Here is a 13181-nt window from a genome sequence, read left to right on the forward strand (position 1 = left end):
CTAATACTCCAGTTAGATCAGGAGTTCAAACCCCACCATATCTGGCTAAGAATTTGAGCAACAGTTTTAAAATCTGGAAATCAAAAGCAATTTCCCATAAAGGTAACAATTAAGCTGCCAGATTATCATAAATACCCCATTAATATCCTTCCATTCTTATCCAGTCTGGTGTAATTGTGACTCCAGTCTCACACTAATTATTCACTGTCCTCTGGAGTTGCCCAGCTAGCGACTTTGTTAGGGCAATGATACTGGGCACATTCCAGCCCTCTCTGAGATTACCTTCTCTATGAGATCCAACTTCTGTTCCCCCAATCCTCTTCCCATTAAACTGCTAATTACCCAACCTCCCCTTCTGATTTCCATGTTAGTTAATATTATCAATGGTTCTCTTTGCAAGATGCTGGCCACAATTCTCCCGAACTGGGGCTAAGTGCCCATGCAGGCAGGAAACCTGTACGGTTTCACGTTGGCATTAGCAATGCCTATCAGCTGGGATTCTCCCACCTGATAGATATAATTTATACATAATGGACAACCCGCCAGCCAGCCCCACGGTTCCGAGACCTGGCCGCCATTTTTAAAGGTTGACCTGATCTCCGCGCTCGGACTCAGACCCCCCTCCCAAGAAACATAAATGGTTGCCCCCCACACTAACCAGCAGAGCACCACCAACCCCCGTACTAAAGAGGGGCATCCACCACCCACAAATAACATGTTAACCCTAACACACACACTGTGCAGGCATTAGGGTGACCTGACCCGACCCCCCCCCCCCACCCCATTCAGCCCCTGCTTCTCCCTCAGGCCCCATTCAGCCCCCCTCCCCCCTCATGCAAGCCACCTTCCCCATCAGACCCCCACTCAGCCTCCCTGCAGGTTGAGCCTCTTGGCAGTGCTAACAGTGCACTGCCCCTGGCGCTCTGGCACTGACACCCTGGCCTGGCACCTTGGGCCCCAAGGGGACTCAAGAAGATAGGTCCAGTGGCCATTTGCCCCTCTGCTGCTGCCAGGCTGCAGAGGAAGGGCCTCTTAAGAGTTCTGGTGTTGGATGTGCTCAGGCTGAGGGCAAGGGGTTGACCTCGCCACTGTCTGCCGGGATGGGGGTGTTGTGGCTGGACTGCCCCTTCTAGCCCTGGCAGACCTGAGGCTCAACCCTGGCAACCTGGCACGGTGATTTCAGGCAGCCCTGTGATCAACATCTGCATTCCTGCCTGTCAGCTGTGCAAATTCTGAAGTGGCCAGGTCACTTTAATATCCATCACCCCGGCCACCTGGCAGGATTTTAAATAATTGCAACACTCCATTCTGCAGCAGAGATTTCCCTTTCTCCCTGTCAGAAGCTGCAGGTTTGAGCAGATCCCTTTGAAGTCCTCTGACAGAGAGATGTCAATTTCACTTGCAGGCGGGAGTTCCATTCTGCCGAGCTGTGCACTCAGCCCCAGTGTATGTACACAGCTTTGACTTGAAGTTGCTGACACTTCCCAGCAAGCAGAAATCATTGAAACTCTCTCCATTGCACTCACATGAATGTAGGGAGGCTGAGGGGGGGAGCTTTTGATTCTCTTGGCATGACTCATACTGTCTGACCAAGTCTGTAATGTCTGTGTCAAGGCCAGGTCACCATGCGTAGCTCCTGGCTAGTGTTTTAATCTTCAAAATCCTAGGATGGCTATGGTGTAATTCCATAAGTATCGGACGTTGCCCTGGGTGAGGGATTACGCGGGAACCCCAGAGGATGATGCCATCCTCAACACTGAGCTTGTCTTTCTTCGTCCAGTAGTGTTTCATTTCATCTGAGGGCTGTCCTCTGGATCCCCCATGTAATATTATGTGTTTGAATTTACACCTTCATTCCCCACCAGGACGGCCTCAAAGCTCTTCGCTTCTTCCTCAAACAGAGGTCTGAACAATCCCCATCCGTCATCACTCTCCTCCGTCTGGCTGAACTGGTTCTCTCACTCAACAATTTCTCCTTTAATTCATCTCACTTCCTCTAAATAAAAGGTGTGGCTATGGGCACCCGCATGGGTCCCAGTTATGCCTGTCTCTTTATGGGTTATTGGAGCATTCCCTGTTCGGGACATCAACAACTATTTTGGTGCCGCTTCATGCTTTCGTCTGGACCTGGAAAATTTTATCAATTCTGCTTCCAATTTCCACCCCTCTGTCACCTTCACATGGTCCATCTCTGACACTTGTCTTCCCTTCCCTGACCTCTCTGTCTCCATTTCTGGTGATAAACTGTTCACCAGTATCCATTACAAGCCCACCGACTCCCACAGTTACCTTGACTACAGCTCTTCACACACCACATCTTGTAAGGACTCCATCCCATTCTCTCAGTTCCTTTGCCTCCGCCGCACCTCTTTACAAAATAGCGCGGCCGATATGTCTTCCCTCTTCCTCAATCGTGGTTTTCCACCCACTGTGGTTGACAGGGCTCTTGATCGCGTCTGACCCATTCCCCCGAGCCACTGCCCTCACCCCCCTCCCCTCCCTCCCAGAACCAGGATAAGGTCCCCCTTGTCCTCACTTTTCATCCCACCAGCCTCCACATTCAAAGGATCGTCCTCTGCCACTTCCGCCGACTCCAGCACGATGCCATCACTCAACACATCTTCCCCTCACTCCCCCTGTCAGCTTTCCACAGGGACTGCTCTCTCCAGGACACCCTGGTCCACTCCTCCATCACACCCAACACCTCACCCCCTGCCCACAGCACCTTCCCATGCAATCGTAGAAGGTGCAACACCTGTCCCTTTACCTCCTCCCTGCTCACCGTCCCAGGTTCTAAACGCCCCCTTCAGGTGAAGCAGCGCTTCACAGGCACCTCCTTCAATCTGGTCGATTGCATTCTCTGCTCCCAATGTGGTTTAACTACATCGGAGAGACCAAACGCAGACTGGGTGACCGCTTTGCTGAACACCTTCGATCCGTCCGCAAGCAGGACCCAGACCTTCCTGTCACTTCAACACACCACCCTGCTCTCCTGTCCACATGTCCGTCCTTGGCCTTTTGCAATGTTCCAGCAAACCCCAACGCAAACTGGAGGGACAGCACCTCATCTTCCGATTGGGCACTTTACAGCATTCCAGACTGAACATTGAGTTCAACAACTGCAGAGCATCAACTCTCTCCTCCACCCTCGCCCCATTTCCATTTAATTTATTTCATTCTATTTCATCCTATTCATCTATTTTTCCACTTTCCATTCCGGCTCTCCTTCTTGACCACAACCTCCCCCCCCGCCCCACCTCCCCCCCCCACCCCCCCCCCCCCCCGCCCCACCCCCTCACCACCCCCCCCCCAACACCCGCGCCCCCCCCCCCCCCCCCCCCCACACCACTCTCCCCCTTCAGGGCAACTGCCACATCCCTCAGGCTGTCCTTTAACAATCTGTACCTCTGTTCCACCATTCATGCATTCACTTAATGGGCACTTTTTAGCCCCTTCTCAGATGACTTTATTCTCATTTATATTCCCTTTGTCCCATTCCACCCGCCCCCAAGCACCCTCATAGCCCCCAAGCACCCTCATAGCATAAATCTCCGCTGCTTCTCTTTGCTCTCAGCCCTGACGTTTTCTATGCTTGCATCGTAGGCTTTAAGTTTACCAAAAAGTGGCATTTTTCTTACCGAATGATTACTTGTCTCAACAATAAAGATGGTCCAGAGGGAAGAAAAAAGCTTGCTTTATTCCTCATCACCAGTGTAATAATCTTACTGAGGCCAGTCTTCTGTCACCAATCACCCTTTTATTTCCAGTGATATTAGCCGTTCACCGGCTACAGAGTGCAGATCAGTCCAGAGTCTATTGACTGCCGGCCTGAGTGGAGCCAGCTGGTTTTAAACCCCCCCCCCTCCCACCCGCCCCCCCCCCCCCCCCCCCCCCCCGCCCCAACCCCCCACCCGCTGCTCCTTCCTTTCTGGGCGAGCCTCCACTCAACTAATAGGGGAGCTCATATTCTACAAGATCCACAGAGAGATCTATTGATGATGTCTCATGGCTATCAGAGCAGGGACAAGCCAACAAAAGGACACACATTGTACTGTCTTATCTATATGCTACTGTTAGCACCTTCTTCAGTCCTTAATGCCACCATGAACACCCCCTTTATCTTATGTCCATGACACCTTTGTCAATTCCTCTTTAGCCTTGACCTATCCCGGAACTATTCTGCCCCGCCTTCTCCACCCCTCCCCTCCAAGTCGAAAATTCATTATATTTCGAGTCCTCTTCAGTCCTGTAGAACAGCCATTTGGATTCAAATAATTAGCTCTGTTTCTCTCTCCACAGATACTGCCAAACCTACTGAGTTTATCCAGCATTTTCTGTTTTATTTCCTTTTACACCTTCTACTATTATCTTTGTGTTCCTTTTTTGTTCTTTATGGTTCTTCCGGAACATTGTGTTTCCACTACTTCCTGCATTTGTTGCATGTCATTTCTCTAAGTTTGATATTCTCTCTTACCTCATGTGTTGACCACGATCACAGCCATGGAACCACGCTTCTTAGAGTTATATACGCATTTTGAATGATACCAAATACTCTTTTGGATTCCTCACATTGTTTGCATGCAGGGTAACCCATTAACAGGTCAGCCCAGAATACCACAGCCAATTTCTTTCTCATAGCTTACTGAAATTTAAAAACATGGGGCAGAAATGAATGCTTTCTCTCCTCCATACCCCATTAAAGTAGCAGTGCGAAAGGTTGAGGTAGACCACCCCACCAATAGGTTAATTCAGGCTTTTAAGTGAACAAAGAACAAAGAGATTTACAGCACAGAAACAGACCATTCGGCTCTTCAAGCCTGTGCCGATCATGATGCCCCAACTAAACTAAATAAAAACCTTCTGCCCTTACTCAGACCTTATCCCTCTATTCCCTCCCTACTCATGCGCCCATCCCGATGCCTCTTAAATGTTGCTTCCACCACCTCCTCTGGCAGCGCATTCCAGGCACCCGCCACTCTCTGCGTGAAAAACTTCCCCCGCACATCTCCCTTAAACTTTCCCCCTCTCACCTTGAACCTGTACCCCCAAGTAATTGACACTTGGAAAAAGCTTTTGACTACCGTGTCTATGCCTCTCATAATTTTGTAGACCTCTATCAGGTCTCCCCTCAACCTCCGTCTCTCCAGTGAAAACAATCCTAATTTGTTCAAACTCTCCTCATAGTCAACACCCTCGAGACCAGGCAACATCCTGGTGAACCTTCTTTGCACTCTTTCCAAAGCTTTCACACCCTTCTGGTAGTGTGGTGACCAGAACTGCACGCAATACACCAAATGCATCCTAACCAAGGTTTTATATAGCTGCAACATGATTTTCCAACCCCTGTACTCAATGCCCCAGCTGATGAAGGCAAGCATGCCATATGCGTTCTTAATCACCTTGGCCACCTGTGTTGTCACTTTTAGGGAACTATGGACCTGCACAACCAGATCGCACTGTATGTTAATGTTCCTAAGGGTTCTGCTATTTACAGTATAATTCACATCTAAATTTGATCCTCCAAAATGCATCACCTCGCATTTGTCCGGATTAAACTCCATCTGCCATTTCTGTGCCCAAGTCTCCAATCTATCTATCTATATCCTGTTGTATCCTCTGACAATCCCCGGCACTATCAGCAACTCCATCAATCTTCATGTCATCCGCAAACTTACTGATCAGACCACCCACACTTTCCTCCAGATCATTTATATATATTTTTTTATACTTTTCCAATTCAATCAAATCAAGTCCAATTCAGAGTCTCAACAAGTTGAGACATTTCTGATCCAAGCTGACAGGACAGGGCCTCCACTCCTGTCTTGGGCCTGATCTACATGAGCCAAGCTGATTGGAGTAGATGCAGACTCACCTCCTCCAAGGCTTGATCTCATTTGCATCTTAGCCAAAAGGCCGAGATGCCGCTTTTAAAAAATTGCTTCAAATGAAGCTTAAATGTAACCTAATGACCTCAACCAAGTGCAGCCTGTCCATACTACACTTGATCTTAGCCAAAAGGCTGAGAAACAATCATTTATATATACTACAAACAGCAGAGGTCCCAGCACTGATCCCTGCGGAACACCAGACCAATTAAGTGGCCAATTAAGAGCCATTTAAAACCCTCATTCTGCCGCTGCTGGTAAAAGGGCAGCCCATACAACACTGGCAAACCACCAGGCATGCCTTGGCAGCTAGAGGGCAGAGGTTGTGGGGGTGCAGGGGGTGGGAGGGGGGACAGACCGTGGCCTTCTGTTCAGGCACCCTGTGCCTAACAGAGGGCCCAATTGGCGGAAAGGGGCCCCTGCGGGAAGACTCCAAATTGACCTCCACAATGACCCCCAGCCCTTGCCCGACTGACCCTGAGAAGGGCACCCAACCTACCTAGTCCTGGAGCCTCCAAGGCCACCCCTTGTTCTGGACCTCTCAGTTGGTCTGCTGGGTTTGCAGAGCTGCTGGCCTTCCACTTGGCTGGCAGTTGGTGGAACAGGACCCTCATTCTGAAGGCCTGATGGAAGGCAGCTAAATGCCTGATTGGGATTTAATCCCATCGAGATTTCTGGAGACGGTGATGGTGGGGTTGCCACCAGTTATCTGGCCAGTGAACGGGTCCAACTCCTTGGCCCTCGGTTTGTGACTCTCTCTCTTCCCTCTCAAACCTAATATCACATTCTGTCATATCATGCTCATCATTTATTAAGTGCTCCCTGAACATCAGATTGGTAACTCATTCTGATTTATTGCTCAATCCAGAACGTATGTTTCCTTGTTGGTTCTGAAACTTTGTTCTGTGTATGTTCTAAAAATTCATCACCACTGCAGCAGTGCAACTTTTCTTACTCTATGTGAAGATTAAAATATCCATTACTAACAAGCTGTTTTTGTTATGTGTTTCCCACAACTGCTACCATCTAGAGGGGCAAGGGCAGCAGACACAGGGGAACATCACCACCTGGAAGTTCCCTGATTTGGAAATATATTGTCGTTCCTTCACGTCGCTGGGTCAAAATCCTGGAACTCCCTCCCTAACAGCACTGTGGGGCTCCCTCCCACCCACACCTCAAGGACTGCAGTGATCCAAGAAGGCACCTTCCCATTTCCTTCTCAAGATCAATTAGGGATGGGCAATAAATGCTGGCCTAGCCAGTGACACCCACATCCCATGAATTAATTTTACAAAATCTCTTCATTTATGCACAGTCTCCCCTCCATCCCCAGTTCTATTACCATTATCATGAGACCCAGGGACACGTACCAGTGTCTTGTACCTTTTGCCATTCCTGAAGTCTACTCATATCATTTCCACTGACTGGTCAGTCTTACTGGAATCTCTTCTTGCCACTGCAACAATTGTATCTTTCATCAGTATTGCTACTTTCCCCCCTTTTCCCTTGTTCTTTCTATAGATCTCATAGCCCCAACTATTTAATCCCAAATCCATTCTCAGATTGTAATTCTCCGTAACATCATAAATGTGAAGTTGAACTGGTGCTTCTTATGTGCTTGTTTTATTTCCTAAGCTATGTTCATTTATGTTCAGGACCCTTGCTGGGGGACTGTTCCCAGCCTGCCCAGTTCTGCTGATCTTTATCTCACACTTGACGTGGATTTACCCCACCAACGAGTTTCAACATTCAGCATCAACCTTCCCTATTTTATTGCAAAACGCTCGTTAAAAGGTGAATGAAATCCAGCCATTTTATGGTGTGTTCGCCTGACTTGCAGTCAATAATTTACTGGCAATTGCAATTGTTCTCTGATTGCTCCCAAGAGTTTATGAAGAGTCAGAATTGGTTTGCAATGACCCCACGCAGAGTATTCAGCCATGGCTTAAGCAGAGTTGGTTAACAGTTTCAAGTAAAAGCACACCCTTCTTCCCAGGTTGCTCAGTTCTCATCCCTCTTTTCAAATCCATCCCCCCCACCACCTCATCCCCCCATACTTGTGTTATCCCCTCCAGCCCTACCATCCTCCATTCGCACTCCTCCAATTTTGGCCTCTTGAGCATTCCCACATTTTAAAGGCTCCATCACTGGCTGATATGCTTTCAATTGCCAAGGCCTTAAACTGCATAAGTCCATCTCTAAACCCTCTCTCCTCCTCTTGCCTCTTTTAAGACATACTTAAAACTGACTTGTTTGACCAAGCTTTGACCACCCGCTTTAATATCTCCTTACATGACTCAATATCAAACTTTCTTTCATAATGCTCCCATGAGGCACCTCGCGATGCTTTGTTATGTTAAAGAACTCTCTGGCTGTTCACACCCCGTTCACTGCAGCAAGACCAGAGAATCCCGCTGGTGTGAACAGTCGGAGAATCCCGCCCTCTATCTTTCTCTTGTTTGTCTCTGATCTCCCCTCATGCCCTTCCTGAGCTCATCTTGACCACGCTGAGACTCACCTGCTCCTTCGATCTTATTCCAACTAAACCACTGACCACCCAGCTTCCCTTCCTGGTCTCCATGTTAGCTGGTATTGTTAATGGTTCTCTCTCTTCAGGTGTTAACATTCTCTGCTTTAAATCTGGCACCATCACACCTCTCCTCAAAAATAATCCCTTGACCCCACCGTCCTTGCAAACAGCCATCCCATCTCCAACCTCCCGTTCGTCTCCACAGTCCCTGAATGGATTGTCACCTCTCGAATCTGAGCTGTCTTTCCTGGAACTCCGTGTTTGAATCCCTCCAATCAGCCTGCCACAGTACCGAGTCAAAATCACAAATGACATCCTATGTGACTATGACAAAGATAAACCTTCTGTCCTTGTCCTTTTCTGCTGCCTTTGACACAGTTTACCAGACCATTGGTCTCCAATGCTTCTCCATCATCGTCCAGCTGGGTGGGACTGTACTCTTTGATTTGAGTTATTATTGTCACATGTATTGGGATACAGTGAAAAGTATTGTTTTTTGTACGCTGTACAAATGAAGCATACCATTCATAGAATACATAGGGGAGAAGGAAAGGAGAAGGTGTAAAATATATTGTTACAGTCATAGCTAGGGCGTAGAGAAAGATCAGCTTAATATATGATAAGTCCATTCAAAAGTCTGACAGCAGCAGTGAAGAAGCTGTTCTTGAGTCGGTTGATACGTGACCTCAGGCTTTTGTATCTTTTTCCCGATGGAAGAAGGTGGAAGAGAGTATGTCCAGGGTACGTGGAGTCCTTGATTATGCTGGCTGATTTCCCGAGGCAGCGTGAAGTATAGACAGTGTCAATGGATGGGAGGCTGGTTTGCGTGATGGACTGGGCTTCATTCACAACCCTTTCTAGTTTCTTACGGTCTTGGTCAGAGCAGGAGCCATACCAAGCTGTGATACATCCGGAAAGATTGCTTTCTATGGTGCATCTGTACAAAATGGTGAGAGTCTTGGCGGACATGCCGAATTTCCTTAGCCGCCTGAGAAAGTGAAGGCGTTGGTGGGCTTTCTTAACTATAGTGTCAGCGTGAAGGGACAAGGCTAGGTTGTTGATGATCTGGACACCTAGAAACTTGAAGCTCTTGACCATTTCCACTTCACCACGATTGATGTAGACAGGGGCACTAGGCTTGCTGTAGTCGATGACTATCTCACCTGGTTCCATTCTTATCTATCCAATCATAGCCAGAGTATTGCATGCAATGTCTTCTCTTCCTGCTCCTGCGCCATTACTTCTGACATCCCCCAAAGATCCATCCTAAGTCACCTCCTATTTCTCATCTACATCCACAGCAACATTATCTGAAAACAGAGCATTAGTTTTGTACACTGATGGCACCCAGTTCTATTTCACTATTTCCTCTCACTTGACCATTCATTCCATCGTTGCTAAGTAACCAGCCCGCTTATGTGACATCCAGTCCTGATTGAGCAAGTATTGCCTCCAGCTAAATATTGGGAGGGATGAAAGCATTGTTTCTTTGTTCTGGGCTCCAAATTCCATTCCCTAGCCCCCAACTGCATCTCACTCCCCAGAAACATTGGGAGGCTAAACCCGCCTATTTGCAATATTGGTGTCACATTTGATTGTTTATTGAGGTTCTGACCTCCAATTCACCCCATCTTTAAGATCACCTGTTTCCATCTTTGTGTCTTTGTCAACCCCCCTAGATTTCACTGGTGTGTTCGGGAAGTCTTGATGCAACAATTGGAAAACTTATTTTAAAAAGCATAACACCACTCAGGACTGTCTGGTTCCATTCTGGTATTTGGAATTGACGAAAGTGAAGGCTTTGTTGGTGTTTAATTGTTTTAAGGACGTTAAATGACATGGTACCATGTATGTCATGACTCAATTCCAACCCAGTTTCTGGTTTACTGTACTGTACAAAACGGCCTGTAATTGACACCAATTGATCTTGTTTAGTGAGACTCCAAGGATGACTGGTGAAGGTGATGGGGGATGACACATTGCAGCAGAATGTGTCGCCCTTTTTGTGCTTGTGGTTGAATTTTGTTATTGGCAGCCATGAGAGGAGGGTATATTTTGTTCGAAAAACCCGAGCCAATCGTGTTTGAGATTGGGAGAGAACGCAAAACAAACATGAGTGCAATTTGCATGTGTCTCAGAGAGAACTCAAAGCACAACATGCATGGCAAAAGAAACTACTTTGCCTAACAATGGCGGTTGTTATGGAAGCAGTAACCAATTACACAAACATTATGTCAGCACATGACCGACCAGTTCATCTGGTTTCGCTTCTGAAGGAAAACTGGTTACGACAGATATAAATAAAACAATGTCGATACTGGAAACCTGAAATAAAGACAGAAAGTGCTGGAAATACTCAGCAGGTCTGGCAGCATCTATGGAGAGAGAGAGACGGAGTTAATGTTTTGAGTCAAATATGACTACTTCAGGAGTGGCTTGGACAGATTCTTGCTCTTTTTTTAGGTACATCAATGGGATCTACATTTTAAAAAATCACCAAAATGGACAGAAACTACTAAGGGTCATGAATGAACCCAGTCCATCATGCAAACCAGCCTCCCATCCATTGACTCTGTCTACACTTCCCGCTGCCTCTGAAAAGCAGCCAGCATAATCAAAGACCCCACGCACCCCGGACATTCTCTCTTCCACCTTCTTCCATTGGGAAAAAGATACAAAAGTCTGAGGACATTTACCAACTGACTCAAGAACAGCTTCTTCCCTGCTGCCATCAGACTTTTGAACAGACCTGCCTTGCACTAAGTTGATCTTTCTCTACATCATAGCTATGATTGCAACACTACATTCTGCACTTTCTCCTTCTCCCATACGTACGGTATGCCTTGTCTGTATAGCTCGCAAGAAACAATACTTTTCACTGTATACTAATACATATGGCAATAATAAATCAAATCAAATCAAAAGACAGGGTCCTGGTGTAATCCCTGAGTTGAAATGTAGCTGACCTCCACTCTCTCAGTACAGCTCCACAATACATTCTAATGTGTACCCAAAAGAGAAAATGCTGGAAAATCTCAGCAAGTCTGGCAAAGCTTTGACAAAGGGTCATCTGGACTCGAAACGTCAGCTCTTTTCTCTCCTTACAGACGCTGCCGGATCTGCTGAGATTTTCCAGCATTTTCTCTTTTGGTTTCAGATTCCAGCATCCGCAGTAATTTGCTTTATTCCTAACGTGTATATTTAGGCTCTGGAGTGGGGTTTGAACTGACAACTTTCTGATTCAGGTAATTGTGCTGTCATAGAAATCATAGAAATCATAGAAACCCTACAGTGCAGAAGGAGGCCATTCGGCCCATCGAGTCTGCACCGACCACAATCCCACCCAGGCCCTACCCCCACATATTTACCCGCTAATCCCGCTAACCTACGCATCTCAGGACTCTAAGGGGCAATTTTTAACCTGGCCAATCAACCTAACCCGCACATCTTTGGACTGTGGGAGGAAACCGGAGCACCCGGAGGAAACCCACGCAGACACGAGGAGAATGTGCAAACTCCACACAGACAGTGACCAGATATTCACGCGTGCATCCTGAGGAATGGTATCGATAGCGCTTATTCCATGGCGTTCCAATATTCACATGAAACTACACAAGGTGACTTTGCTACCACTTGAAAAAGATGCATTCCTTTCCTGGATCAACTGTGTTAGCACTGCTGCCTCACAGCGCCAGGGACCCGGGTTCAATTCCGGCCTTGGGTCACTATCTGTGTGGAGTTTGCACATTCTCCCCGTGTCTGTCTGGGTTTTCTCTGGGTGCTCCTGTTTCCTCCCACACTGCAAAGGTGTGCATGCGAGTTAGGGGGTGAACTGGCCATGCTAAATTGCCCCTTAGTGTCAGGAAGATTAGCAGAGTAAATAGCAAGGTCGTGGGGATAGGGCCTGGGTGGGATTGTTGTCGGTGCAGGCTTGATGGGCTGAATGGCCTCTTTCTGCACTGTAGGGATTCTATCATTCTATGACTGTTGAAAGGTTGATCATCGTGTGTTGTGGCTGATATTCTACTTCCTGATGGCACTGTCGACATTGCAACTTGCCAGTATTAAACCAGACAGCAGCTTTTAGATGGGGTTTCGGGGATCGGTTGTCACATTTTCCAATCATGACGCTACAGCTGGAACTCTCCGACCTCGTGCACAGCTGGGATTATCTGCTCCTGTGGCTGGGATTCTCCAGTCCTGCTGCTGTGAACAGAGAATTGGCTGAGCGCCAAAATTCACCATTCCCGCTGGCAGTGGGAGTGGGGCTGCGACACCAGAGAATTCTGGTCTATGTTTTTTCCTGCATCTAACCTCATTGGCCACTCTCATAAATGGACATCATTTCCCTTATGATCTGGATTGTACGCTTTGAAATCAAACAGTCTAGGTTAAAGTAAAGTTTATTTATTAGTCACAAGTAAGCTTACATTAACACTGCAATGAAGTTACTGTGAAAATCCCCGAGCTGCCACATTCTGGCGCCTGTTCGGGTACACTGAGGAAGAATTTAACATGGCCAATACACCTAACCAGCACATCTTTCGGACCGTGGGAGGAAATTGGAGCACCCGGAAAAAACCCACGCAGACACAGGGAGAATATGCAAACTCCACACAGTGACCCAAGCCAGGAATCGAACCCTGGTCCCTGGCGCTGCGAGGCAGCAATGTTAACCACTGCGCCACCATATGATAACGTTAATGAGGCTAAGTGGCAGGGATCATTACAAGGAATTCTTAATCCATTTACTAATTACTGGTTAT

The 13181-nt window shown here is 47.4% G+C and overlaps 1 pseudogene; it reads right to left on the minus strand.

Annotated features, from left to right (window-relative positions):
* Positions 1–5851: 5851 nt before the first annotated feature.
* Positions 5852–6031, minus strand: LOC144479340 (U2 spliceosomal RNA; annotated as a pseudogene).
* Between the last annotated feature and the right edge of the window lie 7150 nt (positions 6032–13181).

This window comes from Mustelus asterias, chromosome 25 (genome assembly GCF_964213995.1).
Source record: "Mustelus asterias chromosome 25, sMusAst1.hap1.1, whole genome shotgun sequence".
Classification (NCBI taxonomy): Eukaryota; Metazoa; Chordata; class Chondrichthyes; order Carcharhiniformes; family Triakidae; genus Mustelus; species Mustelus asterias.